General features: G+C 35.9%; 1 pseudogene across 1 annotated transcript in view; it reads right to left on the reverse strand.

The window, feature by feature from the left end:
* Nucleotides 1–1,520: 1,520 nt before the first annotated feature.
* The window catches only part of LOC144968138 (betaine--homocysteine S-methyltransferase 1-like), a 22,500-nt pseudogene continuing 4,926 nt past the window's right edge, over nt 1,521–19,094 (reverse strand). Inside the window, exons 2-8 of the transcript XR_013644533.1 lie at nt 11,185–11,375; nt 10,035–10,229; nt 9,137–9,247; nt 7,149–7,336; nt 5,969–6,050; nt 4,574–4,722; nt 1,521–2,660 (exon numbers count right to left, since the gene is read on the reverse strand). The product of XR_013644533.1 is annotated as a betaine--homocysteine S-methyltransferase 1-like (transcript). The remainder of the gene's footprint in view (nt 2,661–4,573; nt 4,723–5,968; nt 6,051–7,148; nt 7,337–9,136; nt 9,248–10,034; nt 10,230–11,184; nt 11,376–19,094) is intronic.

Here is a 19,094-nt window from a genome sequence, read left to right on the forward strand (position 1 = left end):
TTTGGCACTATTTTTCTTACTGTTCCAGTCTTATAAAACATGAAGCAGTTGAAAGAACCTAGCCTGGGAGAACAACAATGGATGCCATGAAGTATATCACTCTAGCCCAAGACCCAGAACAGATTATAAAAGCCATAATTTGTAAAGAAGAATGCATCTAAGATGGAGAGAAAGATAAAGTGAGTTAATGTGATTTATATATAAGGGAACAACACAAAACAAAAGTGTCCGCTTTTGTCGTTTTTTTTTTTTTGTTTTAATTGTTCACGTATATACGTGTCACATTTATTCACTTTATCTTTCTCTCCATCTGATTGGCTCATTTAAGAATGCATATGTATTCCAAGGTTACAGTCAGAATCTGCCCTTAATGTACAATGTACAATTGAAAACGTAGTGTAGTTAATATTGTATTTAACGCTTAACTTTATGTTTTGATTAAGCGAAAATAAATTACTCAATCGTGGCTTGTCTTATTCTAAATCACTGTGATTGTCGTTCGACTTCCTTCATATAATTAACTCTGATGTATTACCAGATTGCTGGAATAGGTCATAAATTTAACCGCATAGAGCATGGCCTAGTTATGGTCATGGCTAGACATATTTATGCATTTGAATTATACTAATTCTTATCATGTTTACATCAAATTCCATTACGACTATCGACTATCTGGAACTTTGTAATGTATTTATGTCTTTATTTATTTTTTTTTATTGGCTAAAGAAGGGTTTTGAGCTCGGACAAACGTAGTTGATTGTTTATAAACAATAACGTGAATGAAATCGACCTCTCTCTGACTAATGTTATTGTTTGTATACCGCCAAATGGATGGCTAGTTATCACAATATTTTCTCGACATATTATAAACATTTAAGTTTACACACAGTTTTCTTTGTTGGTTCTATTGATCAAGCGATAGGAAATTGGGTATTTTACTTACACACATACCATTGATTGTAAAAGCTGTGTAGTTTGCTATGTTAACCAATCACTGTCATTGTTTACATTATGTCAACTGTCCGAGAGCCCTCTTTTTCTCTTTATTGCTGTTTTCGTCTCTGCGTAGAACTAGGGTGTTGCTTTCTTTTATATCACTGTCCATTTCGCAAGTTGAGCTTGAGAATAGAGACGAAAAATCGTGACAGCAAACCCTCTTCTCGTTTGGTCCCTAAATCCTTGGGAGTGTGTATGTAACAAGTACTTCAAACTACTAATAATGAATAGATTACATAAATGTGGCATAACTATTTCAGTAGCGGATTCTTTGAATATTTGGTTTGTTGAAGGTCATCGTAAACTAAACTCACTTGCTTACTTACTTGCTTGCTTACTTACTTACTTACTGACTTACTTATCCGAACCAGCGACCAGCTGAACTCTAGCCCTTCGGTCTTATTCCATGATGTTGAATTCAGAAGTCTGTTGTAGTTGTTCCTGGTTACTATATACAGTGTGGTACTGATGCTTGGATTTGGTGGGAGAAATTTATAATTTAAACAGATTTGAACAAATTTCAGTTTTGAAAGTAATATTATCAAGAATTATGTTTAATTCTTATTTGCATATTTTGGGAATGTATTAGAACCGTAATACCAAAGATGGAAAATATAGAGACACGAAACTTAAAAAGTGGCGATGGGGTTTTAATAGCAGACGATGCGTATTCATGTCAGGTCATGTCAAGTCGGCAAACATCCTTTCGCTCATAATGCTGATATGTAATACAATTGAACTTTTGCAAGGGGTTTCGCAGCTTTCAGTTTGGTGATTTCTTCTCACTAAATTCTCTCAGACTATAAACTTTTTGGGTATTTGTACGACTGATAATATAGAGGCTAGAAATGGTGTGCATTTTATTAAAACACATACCTTCAATACACAAATGCCATGTTTACCGACTTGATATCGAATACCCACATGTGGAAGGAGCCCAAAGTTTCACGTCTCAATATCATTATTTTAGTCTCGGATAGAGCTACATGTGACCCAGGCCTTTAAAGGGTATTATATCGGGACAGTACAGATAATGAAGATGGAATTTATAGTGATCATTATGACACTTATGCCGAAAAATGTTATGTTTATGTTACGGCTGTATGGTCTTATGGAATGAAACTCGCCTTCGGATCAGAAAGTACTGGGTTAGAGTTTCTCTCTGAGAGGTGCATTATTGAGTCCTTGAGGCTCTTTACTCACGTTCTCTCATCTTATTCGGGTGTAAAATAAATACCGGGCCGTTAACATCGTAGTTATGTCCAAAAAATGCCTAATATCGCCTAACCGGCGTTATGTCTGGTCCTACATGTTGAGTATTGATGCTGGTTGAGGTCCCCTTGAAATGTGCTTTGAGCATGATTAGAGAATATTGTGCTATATATAAATGTTTAAGTTCTACCCCACATAATACCGTTTACAGACGATTGGTCACCAATGAGATAATGGAATTATTGAAATTTCCCAATTTTCCAGCGTTGAAGGTCTTGTGTGTAGTAACTCCTAAAATTGGACGGATATCCGTGGAATTATTGAAATTTCCCGGTTTTAAATTGGTGAATATCTTGTGTGTAGTAACTCCTGAACTTAGACGGATCTCCGAAGACGTAATGGTTAGACATGTCTGGAGAGTATTTACTTCCTGGTGGAGTCCGGCCATACACCTGCGAGGAATGATATATCAATGATAGAGTTACAAATAAAATCAAAGTTCGTAACTTACACCAGAGCATCTATATATAGCAATATCCATTAAAACGTGTTCATATACCACGCATCACTTCCTGAGACTCATTTGATATATCACGCATCACATCCTGAGACTCATTTCATATATCACGCATCACTTCCTGAGACTCATTTGATGTATCACGCATCATTTCCTGCGACTCAATTGAATTTTCACCCATCACTTCCCCATACTCGTTTAATATAATATTGTGCCTCCATTTCTGGCACTCATTTGAAATGTCGCGCCCTTTCTAGGACAATTTTAAATACCACACATAACATACAGGGTATTTTAAAAATATTATGTATCACATCCGCGGATAATCTTTTGAAATCTCGCATGACCAATCGGTTATAACCGCCATGGTAGTATAAAACAAATACATTGACCCCTTGTTCAACACTTTTGTCTTAGAAAGTGATGCGTGATATTTCAAATGGGTCTGAGGAAGTGAGGCGTGATTTTTCAAATAAAACCGGTGCGTGCGACGTGATATTCCATATTTTAAATGAGTCCCGTGACGTGGTGTTTCATATTATCAATGAATCTCAGGAAGTGATGCGTGATATTTCAAATGAGTTCCATGACGTGGAACCTAATGTTTCAAATGAGTCTCAGGGTGTGATGCGTGATGTTTCAAAAAAGCTTCAGGACTGATGAGTGATATTTAATAAGCGTAACATTAGGACTGTAGGACATAATCATTTACGCAAGGAGGTGACTTTAAAAGCTTTATTACGATCCCAAAAGAAAATAAGTGAACATTCTCAACCATTCTAATGGCCATCATAGAAATATAAGGAATAATCTGAAGTCTCAAAACACTCAGGTTAAAAAACTAAAGAGCAATCCTTCGTATGAACCATGGTGCTATACCAAGGGGCACCCTCAGATGGACCCCACAGGGAACAAGGATGAGAGGGAGACCCTTGAAGACTTGGAGAAGAACCCTGGAACGTGACATGAAGACCCAGAAGTGGACGTTGGGAATGAATGTCAAAGATGACAGCAGATCGTGATGGTTGGAGATCTATGCTGTCGGCCTTATGTGCAACTGAAGCACAAAGAGGATAAGTAAGTAAGTATATAGAGCAATATCCGCTTAAAGTGCTAAAATGTCTATACAATGGTGATATTACATAAATTTCCAACAGAGACAAAAAACTGTTAATAGCCAGGTACTAATTATACACCTGAGTACGATAAGTGAATGTGAGTCTAAAGCCTTTTCCAAGGACCCAACTATACTCGAACCCAGCACCTTCCAATCCGGTGGAGGACAGTGTCATACTAATAGACCACAGGGGCCGTACACGTGGCTATTGATCTCTGAGGCCAACAAGACATGTTTCTACATCTTTCAGTCACAAAAACAGAGTCAAAAATACAATTTTCCGTGAATGCGATGAAAATGCGGCGTTTCAAGTTTGGAATGTCACCGGGATTCTATTGAACTTGACTGGTTCATCCCGACATATTACCAAATTGACACGTTTACTAACAAATGATATTAATTAGGCCATGTGGTCTAGTGGTATGACACTCGTCTTAGGATTGGAATGTCCTGGGTTGAGTCCCGATTTGAGAAACGCGCAGTTGAGTTTTTGGAAAATGCCCTATACTCACGACATTCTCTCACTGTACTCAGGTTTAAAAAGAGTACCTGGACGTTAACAGCTTTGTCTCTGTCGGAAAAAAATATTTAATTTCGCTTAACAGGTGTCACGTCTCGTCCAACATTTACTAAGAAAGCTGCTGGCTAGCGACATCTTGTAAAGCGCTTTGAGCACGTTTAGTGGATATTGCAGTATATAATAATAGCTCAAGTCATTTTCCAATACCTACCTCAGCGACAGTCCTGATGTAGTGAGAACAGCTACCACAACAAAGGCCTACAAACTGTACCCCAATCTCCTTACAGGCTTCAGCAAACTCCTTGATCTCGTGTCGACTACAAAGGTGACCAGGGAGGTCTATGGGGAATGCTTGTCCACCTGGAAATGTATGTCTTAATGATGATGATGATGGTGACGATGATGATGGTGATGATGATGATGATGATGATGATGATGATGATGATGATGATGATGGTGATGATGTTGATGATGATGATGATGATGATGATGATGATGATGATGATGATGATGATGATGATGAATGATGATGATATGGTGTGGTGGATGCTGTGATGCTGATGATGATGATGATGATGATGAGAGAGGAGAGGAGAGGAGGAGGAGGAGGAGGAGGAGAAGGAGGAGGAGGATGAGTTGGAGTAGGAGGAGGATCATACGACGATATATATATATATATATATATATATATATATATATTATATATATATATATATATATATATATATTATACCATAACACAGTCAACCAAACCCACAACAAACACATATACACAAATACATACTTTTATATATATATATAATATATATATATATATATATATATATATATATATATATATATAATTTTAATATTACCACAATGTTGGAGTCAGTCTACATCGATTTTTCAGGCCTAATCAGCCATCGTCAAGACTGTGTGTTACATGAGTTTGGTTTGTTGTCTGTTGTTGTTTGTTGTTCAACAACAGACAACAAACCAAACTCATGTAACACACAGTCCTGACGATGGCTGATTAGGGCAGAAAAATCGATGTAGACTGACTCCAACATTGTGGTGAATATTAAAATAATAATTCGCTCAATTGCTACATGGATATAATATGTGAGCATATCGTCCATATTTGTATCAAACACGATTCAATATATATATATATATCTTTATTTGCACTGTGGCTCGGAAGGTTCTGGGTTTGAGCCCCGCCTCAGGCATTTTTTTTTCCTAGAGCAGGATTATTAACTCCCAATTTGCTCACCTGGACAACATGGGTGATTCCTGTTGACATCAGGCATACGAATATTATATATATATATATATATATATATATATATATATATATATATATATATATATATATATATACATATATATATTATATAATTTATTATATGTAGTATTTGTGTATATGTGTTTGTTGTGGGTTTGTTTGGCTGTGTAATGGTAAGAGAGAACACAAAATTAGATTGGTCTTATATATAAGTGTGTGCATGTCTGTTCGTGCATGTGTCAATATATACATATCTGTGTGCACGTGTGTGTGTCTGTGCATGTGTATAAGTGTGTGTGTGTGTGTGTGTGTGTGTGTGTGTGTGTGAGTCATGGTTACCCGTGTTTGGATTCTTCAGTGATTGCATCGTTGGATACTCTGGGGAGGTTCTGTACGTGACAGGGAGACATGCAATAGGGCCCTGATGGTCGAGAAGATCAGTAAGATATTGTTCAGTATGTACATGACAGGGAGACATGCTTATGGTGGAGAATATCAATAAGATATTGTTTAAGTTTGTACGTGACATGCAGACATGCTATAGGCTCCTGATGGAGGAGAATATCAATAAGATATTGTTTAAGTTTGTACGTGACATGCAGACATGCTATAGGCTCCTGATGGAGGAGAATATCAATCAAGATATGGTTTAATATAACTGACAGAGACATGCTATAGGCCCTGATGAGAGAATATCAATAAGATATGTCAAGTTTGTACTGACATGCTAGAATGAAAGACGCTATAGAATTTTATCTAAAATGAATATAAGTTTGTAGACATGAGACATGTTGTTGATGGGTAAAATCGAATTTGATCTTACCAAGGTGTCACTACATGCAACATTAAGTAAGGATCTGATGGTGTAATCATATTCAAATATTTTTATCATGATGAGAGACAGACGCTGTGATAAACGGACAATAAATTAGTTTCAAGTTGATAATGAATAGAAAGAAGAACGTAAAAGCTTTTTTCAAAACAAAATAAAGGTGTACAGAGAGACAAACATTGGACCTGCAATCCGGAATGTCTACCACAAAACCACAAGGGCCTAGCAATGAAAATTTACCGGAAAATCAAATACCCTACAACATATTTTAGCAATCATTTTCATAAAACACAGTTAAACGGGAAATATTAATCCCGGTAGGACTATGATCGGAGGAACTTTTTTCAGCACAACTAAAGCTATTATAGCATACATAAACATTGTAACTGCCGACCAAGCAATTAAACTAGAAAAACAAGGTTTGCCGAAAATAAACTTAAACGTCTCCCATCAAATATCCGTATGAGAATTCAAAAGTCACTCTCAACTTACTCAATATCTAATTAAATTTGGGAAAATTTTATCGAAAGTCTCACACAAATTCTTTGGATTAGAAATTTTTTTGTCAAGATGAAGGTCAATTAACTCGATCGATATTTGAAGGACGAGTTTCCTGGCCAATTTTTTAAAAATACATGGCATTCCAGAGTACGACAGTTAACTGGTTAAGCCTGCAGATAAACTCACTCTACAAGTCTTCCTAATTTCACGTATAAGAGGTAATATAGTGGCGGGGCCCCGGCTACAGTTCAATCCGACAACAGCCGCCCCTGCTTCCTCCAGTTGTCGGCACGCCTCTGGAAATGACACGGCGCCAACCTTATCAGTGGTGATGTCACGAGTGAAGGCTACCAGGTTGATGACCGCAGGAACGCCTGGAAATTATATGTAACGTCATCATCATCATCATCATCATTATTATCATCATCATCATCATCATCATCATTATCATCATCACCATCATCATCATCATCATTATCATCATCACCATCATCATCATTATAATAATCATCATCACCATCATCATCATCAATATCATCATCATCATCATCATCATCATCATCATCATCATCATCATCATCATCATCATCATCATCAGCAGCAGCAGCAGCAGCAGCAGTATCATCATCATAATTATAATCATCATCATCATCATCATCATCATCATCATCATCATCATCATCATCATCATCATCAACATCATCGTCATTGTCAGCAGCATCATCAACATCATCATCATCCCCATCAGCACCATTATGTTCACTAGAGAATAATTCGTTATTTTATTCATTCGTTTTAAGTCCTAATATTGTTATTTGTCCCTGTACTTGTATTATGTAAAGGTCAAAACAGACATAGCTTGCGTGATAGCCTAATGCAATTAAAAACAAAATTGAACAGTATTGTAATGGGCAATAATATAAAATAAAATCCCAAAAATCTTGATCTTTTATATAGCGCAATAGCCACAAAAACTTGCTCAACGCGCCCTAGAAGAGGTCCCCGTACAACAGCAACACTTAACAAGTAGAACAAGACATTCCGCCTTTTGGCGATATTACATAATATTTTTCCGACAGAGACGATGTTGTTAACGGACAGTTACTTATTTTACACCTGGGTACGGCGAGAGAATGCGAGAAAAGAACAGTTTTTCCAAGGACTTAACTATGCGCCGAGCGAGGCTCGAACCCAGGACTTTCATATCCGAAAGCGAGTTTCATACCACAAGACCACATAACCGCACAATACACTGCAATGTCTAAGAGTATTTCCATTGCAAGAGTGAGATCATAACAGTTTTAGTTATCAGAAAAATAAGTACACATAATTCTGAGAGTATTCCCATTACAACAATAAGATCATAACAGTTTGTGTCATCAGAGATAGAAATAAGTACACGTTAATATGAGGGTGTTTCCATGACAACAGGTAACAAAACTGCGATGTCAAAACCATGGTTCTAATCTCATAGGAGTGTGAAAACAGTCCTCCTGCGGACAGTATACAAACGTTGTGCAACTGATCTTCTGGTGTTAGAGTGATGACATTTGATTTTCTAGCCTCAATAAATGCTGGTTGTCGATAAAGATCATCCATCCTCGCTCATTTGCGACCCACAATCCAAATAATCTGCCTCGTAAATCCTGAATCTGCCTCGTGCCTCTTATTACTACAATAATTATGCCACCTTATAATTCAATACGTTATCTATTCTTTGTTAGTCTCCGGAGGACTGGCTACACACTTCCAAGTAGTTGAGCACCGGAAGAGGGGAAGTTGTGACGTCATCACTTCTGCTTCCCACTTGGGATATAAAACTTGGAAATAAGCATACACACACAAAACATTGAGCTTTTATAGAGCGCTACATCCACTTAATAACGTGCTCAAAGCGCTTTACAAGGGGTTACTAGCCAACAGCAACACTTAACCTGTCGGATGTGACATGACACTAGACTTTAATATATATTTTTTTCTGACATAGACAACGCTGTTAACGGGCAGGAACTCGTTTTACACCTGAGTACGGTGAGATAATGTGAGTAAGGATCCTTTCCCAAAGACTCAACTATATACACCGCTCATATCGGGACTCGAACCCAGGACTTTCCAATCCAAAGCGCTTGCCATACTTCTAGGCCACATAGCCGCACGTGGATCATACGACCTACCTTTTCCATATTCCTTGATGCAGTCCAAGGCTAACATCGCCTCCCCTAGGTCGTTCATGGTCTCTGCTATGATGAAGTTTACACCCTCGTCGACAGCCTTTCAATCTGTTCCTATAGTAACAGGAAATGCCAGATTTTATAATGCGCAATATTCAATAAAAATGCTCAAAGAACTAATGTATATACAAAATATGTTACTAGTTATTAGTATATTAGACATTGATCACTTATGTTGTTGTGTGGGTTTGCGTTTCTAAATATAACGTATTCTTCCAACCAAATCCAAGCATCAGTAACACACTGTATAGTCACCTGGAACTTAGAACAACTACAAAATACGTCTAATTTCTACGTCATGACACAATACAGAAGGGCTATAGCTCAGGTAGTCGCTGGTTCGGATAAGTAAGTAAGTAATTCAACAAACCAAAGAACAAAAAATCAAAAACCTAAAAAAAAACCCCAATTTTTTTTTTTAAGTGGAAAGAAAGAAGGGAAAATAAAAATGAATCACGCTCTTCCCCGTAGCCATTCCATGAAGGAATTTAGATAATGCATCAAACAGACGTTCCATGTCGACAGGAATCACCCATGGTGTTGAATTGAAAGGTCGAGCCATTCCATGAAGGAATATAGATAATGCATCAATCAAACGTCTGATATCAACAGGAATTAGCCATGCTGTCAAATTCAGCAAACCGGGGGATGGAGAATCTTGCCAATGAAGAAAAGAAAAGAAAAGAAAGTGCCTGAATGGGGGAGGAGTGGGGGGGGGGGAGGATGAAGGGATGAAAAGCCTCCTATCATTGATTAAATGCCATCTTGTCTCAAAATCTTCTTTTGGGATTTTATTTTAAAAAAGCTTCCTCTCATTAATATGCTTGTTTTGTCTTCATACCTTAAAGATGAGTTTTGCCATTTGTTGGGATTCCTCGTCATCCGATTGGTAGACTGTGGTGTTACAAATGTTTCCCGCCAGGAAAGTTCCTGTAGACCTGGCCACATCCCTGGCTATTGACAATGCTTTCCTGTTCAGCTCTTCCACCCTGTCCTCCAGGCCAACCAACCTCATCTTCTCTCTGTGGCCATAGTACTGAGGGAAATTCAATTATGAAATGTTTGTATAAAAATGTATATAGACTATAGACTAAAGACATTTTCGAAACATATTACATTATATACGAAATAGGAATCGATTGAGGGACAGAATGAAATATTTTTTGACACTCTTGCTTTTTGGAATTCCAAACCTGTTCCTAACCGCTGCATGTTCATGCGAGTGCGCGTTGTGAATAGAGTTTAAGTTACAAAACGCAAGAGTGTCAAAAATATTTCATTCGACCCCTCAATCGATTCCTATTTCATCTTCTTTGAGTAAAAGACATGTTCAAACATACATAAATAATACTTTTGAAAAAATAATCTGATTTTAGTTAAATTTACGCTTGATAATCTGACGTCACAAATTATTATTTTAAGCATGATATCAGTACGCGTTACTATTTAGGTAGAGGGGTGGAATAATAATGGATAATGAAAGATTTGCGGTCTTCGGCGTTCCAGGTACTCAATCGAGGTTCTCTCTGGTAAATTTGATTGGAAGACTACACCATGTTCATATTCATATTGGTTTGCGTACCACATCATCAATCACCAGATATCACTATGCATCTGATCCACATATTAATTCGAACAAAGAAGAAAGGAGTTGATACTTACTTGAGCTTGTTGTATATAGAGCAATATCCACTAAACGTGCTCAAAGCGATTTACAGGGGGTCCATGGCCAACAGCAACACTTAACATGGAGGACGCGACATGACGCCTGTTAGGCGATAACGCAATTATTTTCGGACAAAGACAACGCTGTTAACGATCAGGAACTCATGTTACACCTGAATACGCGTGAGAGAATGTGAGTAAAGAGCCTTTTCCAAGCACTCAACTATGCGCCGTGCGAGGCTCGAACCCAGGGCTTTCCTATCCGAAAGCGAGTGTCATACCATAGGGCCACATATCCGCATTACATTGTGGAAAAATCAACTTACCGTGACAGCCAGCACAACATCGCTGCCAGCATGCACAAACTCTTCATGAAGTTGTTTTATGAGTTCAGGCTTTTTCAAGACAATTTCGGGCACGAAGGACCCTGCCTGGAGGTACCCACGCCGTTCCAATTCAAAGATATACCCCTCAGCCACCACCACTGATCCGCCTTCTCGCAGTCTTTTCGGGAAGTCTGAAAATACGATTGAAAAAACCGATTCATATTTTAATTGGAACAAAACTGAAAGGAGTTGATACTTACTTGAGCTTTTTTATAAAGATCAATATCCATTAAACGCGCTCAAATCGCTTTACAAGGGGTCCCTGACCAACAGCAACACGCAACACGTAAAACGAGACATGACGCCTGTTTGGCAACATTGCAATTCATTTCAAACATAGACAACGTCGCTATTAATAACCAGATACTCATTTTACACCTGAGGATGGTGAGTAAAAAGCCTTTTCCAAGGACTCACCGACGCGCCGAGCCCAAGACCATCCGATCCGAAAGTGATTGGCATACGACTAGACGACATAGCCGCACAAATTGATTGATATGGAAAGATGAAGAGGTTGGATGGAATGGGGTGACTAGGGTCCGTTAGAATGAGTAAGACCAACCCCCAATTGTGCCCCACTCTCCCCCTTCCCCATATTGAAAGATATTAACTCACTCAACCCTAACACCGACTATATCCGGAGTTTACTCGGGTTATTTGTACTTTTATCCCATGCCTATTTATTACATTTTTCTGAGACAAATTATAGAGGAGACAAATTCTATCAAAGCTATCTTTTTTAATTTTTCGATGTTAATGGTAGTTGAATAGAACTATCTATGCACATACTCATGTTAGTATATTTTTTCCTATTTTGAAAAGTATCAAAAATCTGTAGGATTGATTGAGTTGAACAGTTATTGTAAAATGTTCATCATTTGATAGATTTCACCATTCCCCACAATTTAGAAAAAGAACAACGGACAAGTTATTTCAATTTCAATGACTATGTGGTCTAGTGGTATGACCCTCGCTTTCAGATCGGAGGGTCGTGGGTTCGAGCCTTGCTCGACGTATAACCTTGGAGAAGGTTATTTACTCACATTCTCTCCCGTACTCAGCCGATAACGCACTACTACCCCCAGACCCCAAACCTAAATACCTCGGCATTACATTGGACAGACAACTAAATTATCGCAAACACACTAAGGGAACCGCAAATAAAATCGCAAAAAGAAACAGCCTGGTGAGAAAACTCGCAAGTACAACCTGGGAAGCCTCACCACAGGTACTGAGAACGTCTGCTTTGGCACTGTGCTATAGTGTCGGAGAATACTGTACCCCTGTTTGGATGAGAAGCCCACATGTAAACCGCATTGACATCCGACAAAGAGAATCAATGTGAATTATAACAGGATGTCTCAAGTCAACTCCAACTCAGTGGCTTCCAACACTGAGCGGCATTGCACCACCAAGTCTTGGACGACAAGAAGCTAACCAAAGGATGCATGCAAGGATTGACGAAGCCACAGATAACATTCCCATAAAATCAATAATAAAGCAGGCACCTTCAACAATAAGACTCGAATCGAGAAGACCTTTCCATCTAACAAAAATGGCAGACTTCAGTGTGGAGGAAAACTGGAGAGAAATGTGGAACAGGGAAACACCAAGAGGAGGAAACATCATTAAAGATCCAACTAAAAGAGTGCCTGCATTCAATAACGCCAGGAAATACTGGACTTCCTCAAATCGCCTCTTAACTGGACATGGCAGAACTGCATCAACACATAATATGTGCAGATGGAAACTTTGAAACAGTGATACCTGCCAGAAATGCCAGGCAGCCCCAGAGACCAGCGATCACATCTTCCTCCACTGCCAGTAACTAAACATGAAGGTAGCTACGAAACCGTCCTTAGGGCGGAGGAAGACTTTAGAAGCTGGGTTGATGAAATAAATTTTGAGGTGTAGCCATACGCTACTACTACCGTACTCAGGTGTAAAATGAGTACCTTGTCGCTAACAGCGTTGTCTTTGTCCGAAAAATTGTAATATCGCCTAACAGGCGTCATGTCCTGTCCTACATGTTATTGTTGACCAGGGACCACTTGTAAAACACTTTGAGCACATTTAGTGGATATTGCGCTATATAAAAGCTTTTTTTTAAATAAAAAAGCCCAATTAAGATAAATAACATAAAGATGTTATAAAAGTGGCCATTTGATGTACATTTTATCACATTTGATTAACATCTTTCAATCTGAGGGACACGGCTGGGGGATGGTCTTAGGCACCCCAACTGGTCTGTCATCCCATTCTACGATAGGCTACAAAGAAAGAAAAAGGGATTTTTCCCGTCTACTGCCCAGGTACTTAATTTACACCTGAGTACGGTGAAAGAATTTGAGTAAAGAGCCTTTTCTAACGTCTCAAATTTGTGATACTCACAACGGGACTCGAACTACAGGTCAGAAGCAGAGTGTCAGACCACAAAACCTAACAGCCGTACTATAAGCCCAGAATAGTCTATATTCATTCGCTTTTGTCTTTGTATTTAAAATAAGCTGTTAGTCAAAAGGATACATATATATATATATATATATATATATATATATATATATATATATATATATATAATATATATATATATATATATACATATATATATACATATATATATATATATACATATATATATATATATATATATATATATATATATATTATATATATATATATATATATATATATATATATGGGGGGTGAAGTGACCGAGTGGTTAAGGCATTTGAATTTGTTCGAGCCCCGCTTCAGGCATTTTCGGGTTTTTTTTTAGCAAGATTATTAGCCCACAATTTGCTCACTTGGACAACATGGGTGATTCCTGTTGACATCAGACATCTTGTTTGATGAGTTATATATATTCCTTTTATATATATATATATATATATATATATATATATATATATATATATATATATATATATATATATTAACATTTAAAGTTATGCAAAATTTCAACATTTGAAATAGGATGGCTATTTAAATTGACACCTTTGTATTAATTAGGACCATAGATATACACCTTATACACCTTTTTCTATTAAGGCACATCTCTCTCTCTCTCTCTCTCTCTCTCTCTCTCTCTCTCTCTCTCTCTCTCTCTCTCTCTCTTTCTTTCTCATGAACTACTACTTCTACTATACACATTTTGGTAAAAAAAACCTTACATTTCATACATTTTAGCTAGAAAAGTTTAATTTCCTAAATTTTGACCCTAAAATTTTTATTTCACAGGTTTTTTGACTGATATTTTATATAACACATTTCGGGCTATGAAACTTTAACTTCACACATTTTGGTCTGAAAACCGCTACATCGTACATTTTAGCCAGAAAAATGTTACTTTATATACTTTAGCCAGAAAACTTTTATTGTACACATTTTTGCAAGCAAACTTTTAATTCATGTGTTTTACCCGGAAAACCGTTACTTCATACATTTTGACCAGAAAGATAACGTTTCATACATTATATGGACAGAAAATTTTCATTTCATCAATTTTGGCCAGGAAATTTTTATTGTACACAATTTGGCCAGAAAAACTTTTGCTTTTACTTTACAATATTTCTTTTGGCCCAAAACTTTTACTTCACACATTAGGATAAAAAAAAGCAACAACAAAAATCTAGTTCATAAAATTTAGCTATAAACGTTATGTACATATATATATTCAGATATAAAATATTACGCCATAAAATTTATCCTGAAAACTTTCATTTCAAACATTTTGATCAGAATATTTTTTCTCATACATTTTTAGCGTGTACAGCCTTCATTTCATTGATTCTTTTTCATCATAAAACTAAATTTCATAGATTTTGAACAGAACAGCCTTATTTCATAAATTTTGACCAGAAAACTTAAACTTTACCTTTACAATTTTCAAGTCATGAAAATTTTACTTCACACGTAATTGGTTAGAAAACTTCCATTTTGGTATTTTTGTCAGATCACTTTTGTTTCCTGTATTTGGCAAGAAAATTTTTACTTCACTCATTTTGGGTCGTCTAGCACTTTATTACCCTAATTTTATCTTTTGGGTTTGTTTTGGTTTTGGTTTACTAAACTACTAAGTAATTCAAGCGACCTTTGGAGCTAAAACAGTGTAAAAGAGAGGGTTGCAATTCAAATGCAGGTTTGGTAAACTGTTTTTTCATTGGAAATAGTTCGAATCTTACACGTTTTGGTGAGATTTCTATTTCCTATCCCTTATCTTATCTTTTGGGTGACATTGATCTTGGTTTTGGTTTTGATTTTGGTTTTGGTTTACTAAACTATGAAGTGAGTCCATCGACTTTCGGAGCTAAAAGAGTGAAACAGAGAGGATTGAACTTCAAATGCAGGTTTTGAATAACCTCTTCCGAAACCATTTAGGTTTTGTAAGGAGTATTTTTTTTTTTGAAATAGGTTGAACTAGGGTTTGATCTGTCTTGTTCAAGGATAGCCCGCACGCCTGTAGTTGAGGCTATTTGGTCCCTGCCGGGGAGAAGAACAAAGGTTTACTCATAACCTTTGTGGGATCGACATTAATCATGTCATTGATAATTTTAGAAGGACGACTGAAAACGTTATACTCTAATGGTAACAAAATAAAATTGAAAATTATGGCAAAACTTTGGGTGTCGTATCCGACATCGCACCTCTACAACAATTGTAGGACATCTCTGCTTCTGTCTGTAATAATATAGGATCACAAGTCATATCTGCTATGTCTCTACTCTGTCGATGGTAATTTTGCAGGGTAAGTAGTCAGCACTTTGAAAATTCAAAACTTTCTGCCTTTGTCAAATCCTCGAGAAGGCCTCAAAAAGCGAAAGACATGGAAAAGTCTTTTATTTTGTAACGGTTTCAATAATTTATGATACAATACATTTACAGAAAAACTATTACTACACACGTTTTGTCAAAAAAAAAAGAAGTTTCATTTACCTTATGAAGTTCTAGTAGAAAACATTTTATTTTCTCACATTTTGGTCAGAAAAAGTATACTTTACATCTTTTGGTCAGACAAATGTTACTTCGCAAAATTTAGCCTGGAAAATTTCGTTAATACAATTTATCCTGAAAACTTTTATTTCAGTGGTTTTGACATTCCTACAATTTTGTCAAAAGAATATTCTAAATATATAATTTTTGACCCCTAAAAAATTGTTTACTTCATATATTTGGCCAGAAAACATTCATACATTTTTGCTGGCAAACGTTCATACAATTTTTAACCAGAAAACTTTTACTTCACACATTTTGATTAGAAAATTAAATTTCATACAATTTTTTGATAGAATGACAATTTGGAGAGAATATGTATTCTGATCTCATAACCGTTGGTCATAATATTATTATATTTTGGTCAGAAAACGTTTGCTTTACACATTTCGACAAGAAAAAATTTAATTTCATACAATTTTTGACAGAAAATTTTTCATTTCATAATTGGGTCAGAACATTATTATTTTTCACATTTTGAGTGGAAAACGTCCATTTCAGACAATTTGGTCGGAAAATTATTGCTTCACATATTTTTGTTAGAAATAATACTTTATTCATAAACTTTATCAAGATACTACTACTACAAACATTTTGGTCTAAAAACATTTCATTGCATAGATTTTGGATAGAAAGTATTCATTTCATACATTTTTACACGCATCCTTTTATTTTATAAATTTTGGTCAAAAAATCTTTTACTTCACTCATTTTGACCACAAAACTTTTAATTTTTATTTTATCTTATTTTTTTCACCAGACACTATTTTGATCAAAAAAATTTAGTTTCATACATTTTTGTCATACAGTTTGTATTTCATAAACTTTGACCTGAAATTGATTACTTCCCAAATGTTGGTAAGAAAACTTTAACTTCACATTTTTAGCCAACAATGTTTTACTTCAAATGTTTTGGTTAGAAAAATTGTTGCTATCAAGCTTATATTTTATAAATTTTAGCTAAAAAAAATCAATTACATCACACACATTTTGGCTTTGAAAAAAATTAATTTCTTAGGTTCAATTGATACATTCTGTCCTGAAAACTTTTATTTAATAAATTTTGACAGTCTTGTAAATCGCCATTAGGTATTACTACGCATTTGACAGATGTTTTTGTATGATATTACACTACCGCCTAAAAGACTGCACGTCTACGTCTTACACATTGGGTGTTACTGATCATTTGGGTTATCATCTTAAAAAAATATAGCAGCTGTTAGGACAGCGTTTCACTGGGATACAATATATTATCTACTCAGATCGATAAAATTTTAGGAAAAAACACCAGCTGTTATCTAAAAGTGTTGTGGTATCAAATATCTAAAAACTTCGACAATGTTACTGAAGAAGTACAGTAAATATAGTGTCAAACCCTGAAAATGTGCGTTAAAAACATTCATGGTTTAATGTCATAAATAGAGATAATGTATACCTGGTTCATAAAATTTACTATTCCCACACAAAATTTTTGTTACATTTTCAATTAGGTTATGTCTTGGTATGATAACCATAATATAGGACATGAAGTGATGGAATTGTCTTTTCATTTTTTTTTCATCAAAATCTATTTCACAAAGTGAGCAACTTGGCAAGGACATGTTATTGTATTAAGTAATTGATCAATCCATATTGTGTATTATAATGATTGTTGTGTTTCATTTATTTATTTCTTGCTGCGAAAAAAGATTCAAGTCCATGATACAAAACACGAAACCCGCCGCATGTTGAAAATGACGGGTACAAGTATTATATCAGACAAGAATATTTTTTATTAAAAAGCAGCCAAGTTAAATAAGTCCGTGTGTTAAAAGTTGTTGGGGTTTTACAAAAGCTTTTGTCATCAATTCTTTTTAGTTTTGATTCAGATGTAAATTCTTCATTAACCCAATCAAAATGTTTCCAAAAATGATATTGGGTAAAGAGAATATGACTGTAAAACATGATATTGGGTTTAACTGTGTGGACACATGGACATTGCTTATCGGTCGTATTTCTATTTAATTGATCCTACGTGAAATTTCAATGAAAACATTCACATCCTATTGCACCCATCTACTAGTCGTATTCACATAGTGAAGAGGCTTTAATTGGTCGATGGATAGATCGTCTAACTACCATACCAAAACGTTTTGATTTCGAATTCATGTTCTAATCTCTATACCGGAGGTTTCTACAATATCAACATTGTCTACGGGGATTGTATTAAGTGTATGACGTCATCTCATTTATTTTACCAGACCTAGACAAGAACGTTACCTACTTTAATTGCATTAAATAAAATTCTCCGTCGTCTTATTTTAAAAAATAAAGCAAATGGCATTTAAGACGGAAATTACAACCTACAAGACCCGCTTTAGAAAAATGACCCCAAGAAAAAAAAACAACACAAGCATACATGATAATTCTTCCATCCCAGTACAGTAAATCACTGGAAAAACTACATAATTCTTTAAAATTGATTGTTTGAGACGACAAGGGTGACAGCAAACAGACACTTTGTTGCTAAATTCACCAATTAACCACGTGTCGATTTCATATGGTGATACCTTTCGTTGATGAGTGGTAAGGCGTTTAACTATTAAACAAAACTTCTCATGATTAAATCTGTATAGAGATATTACACCTATTTTAAGTCAGTTTGAACCTATGATTATTAAAAAAAATATGTCAACATTGATTGCCGCGAGTAATATTGTGCGTGACATCGTGTTATTTCGGACATTTTTGTATTTAAGATTCACAGACATCACCAAATCAGGACAATGCAACTACTAACGTGTCTGTGATTACGGTTTATTAAGTCCAGATCATAATTTGTTAATTCGAAAAATAGTCGTTTGGTATCATCGATTCTA

The sequence above is a fragment of the Berghia stephanieae genome, chromosome 3 (assembly GCF_034508935.2).
Source record: "Berghia stephanieae isolate SIO BIC M18660-M18661 chromosome 3, UCSD_Bste_1.3, whole genome shotgun sequence".
NCBI lineage: Eukaryota > Metazoa > Mollusca > Gastropoda > Nudibranchia > Aeolidiidae > Berghia > Berghia stephanieae.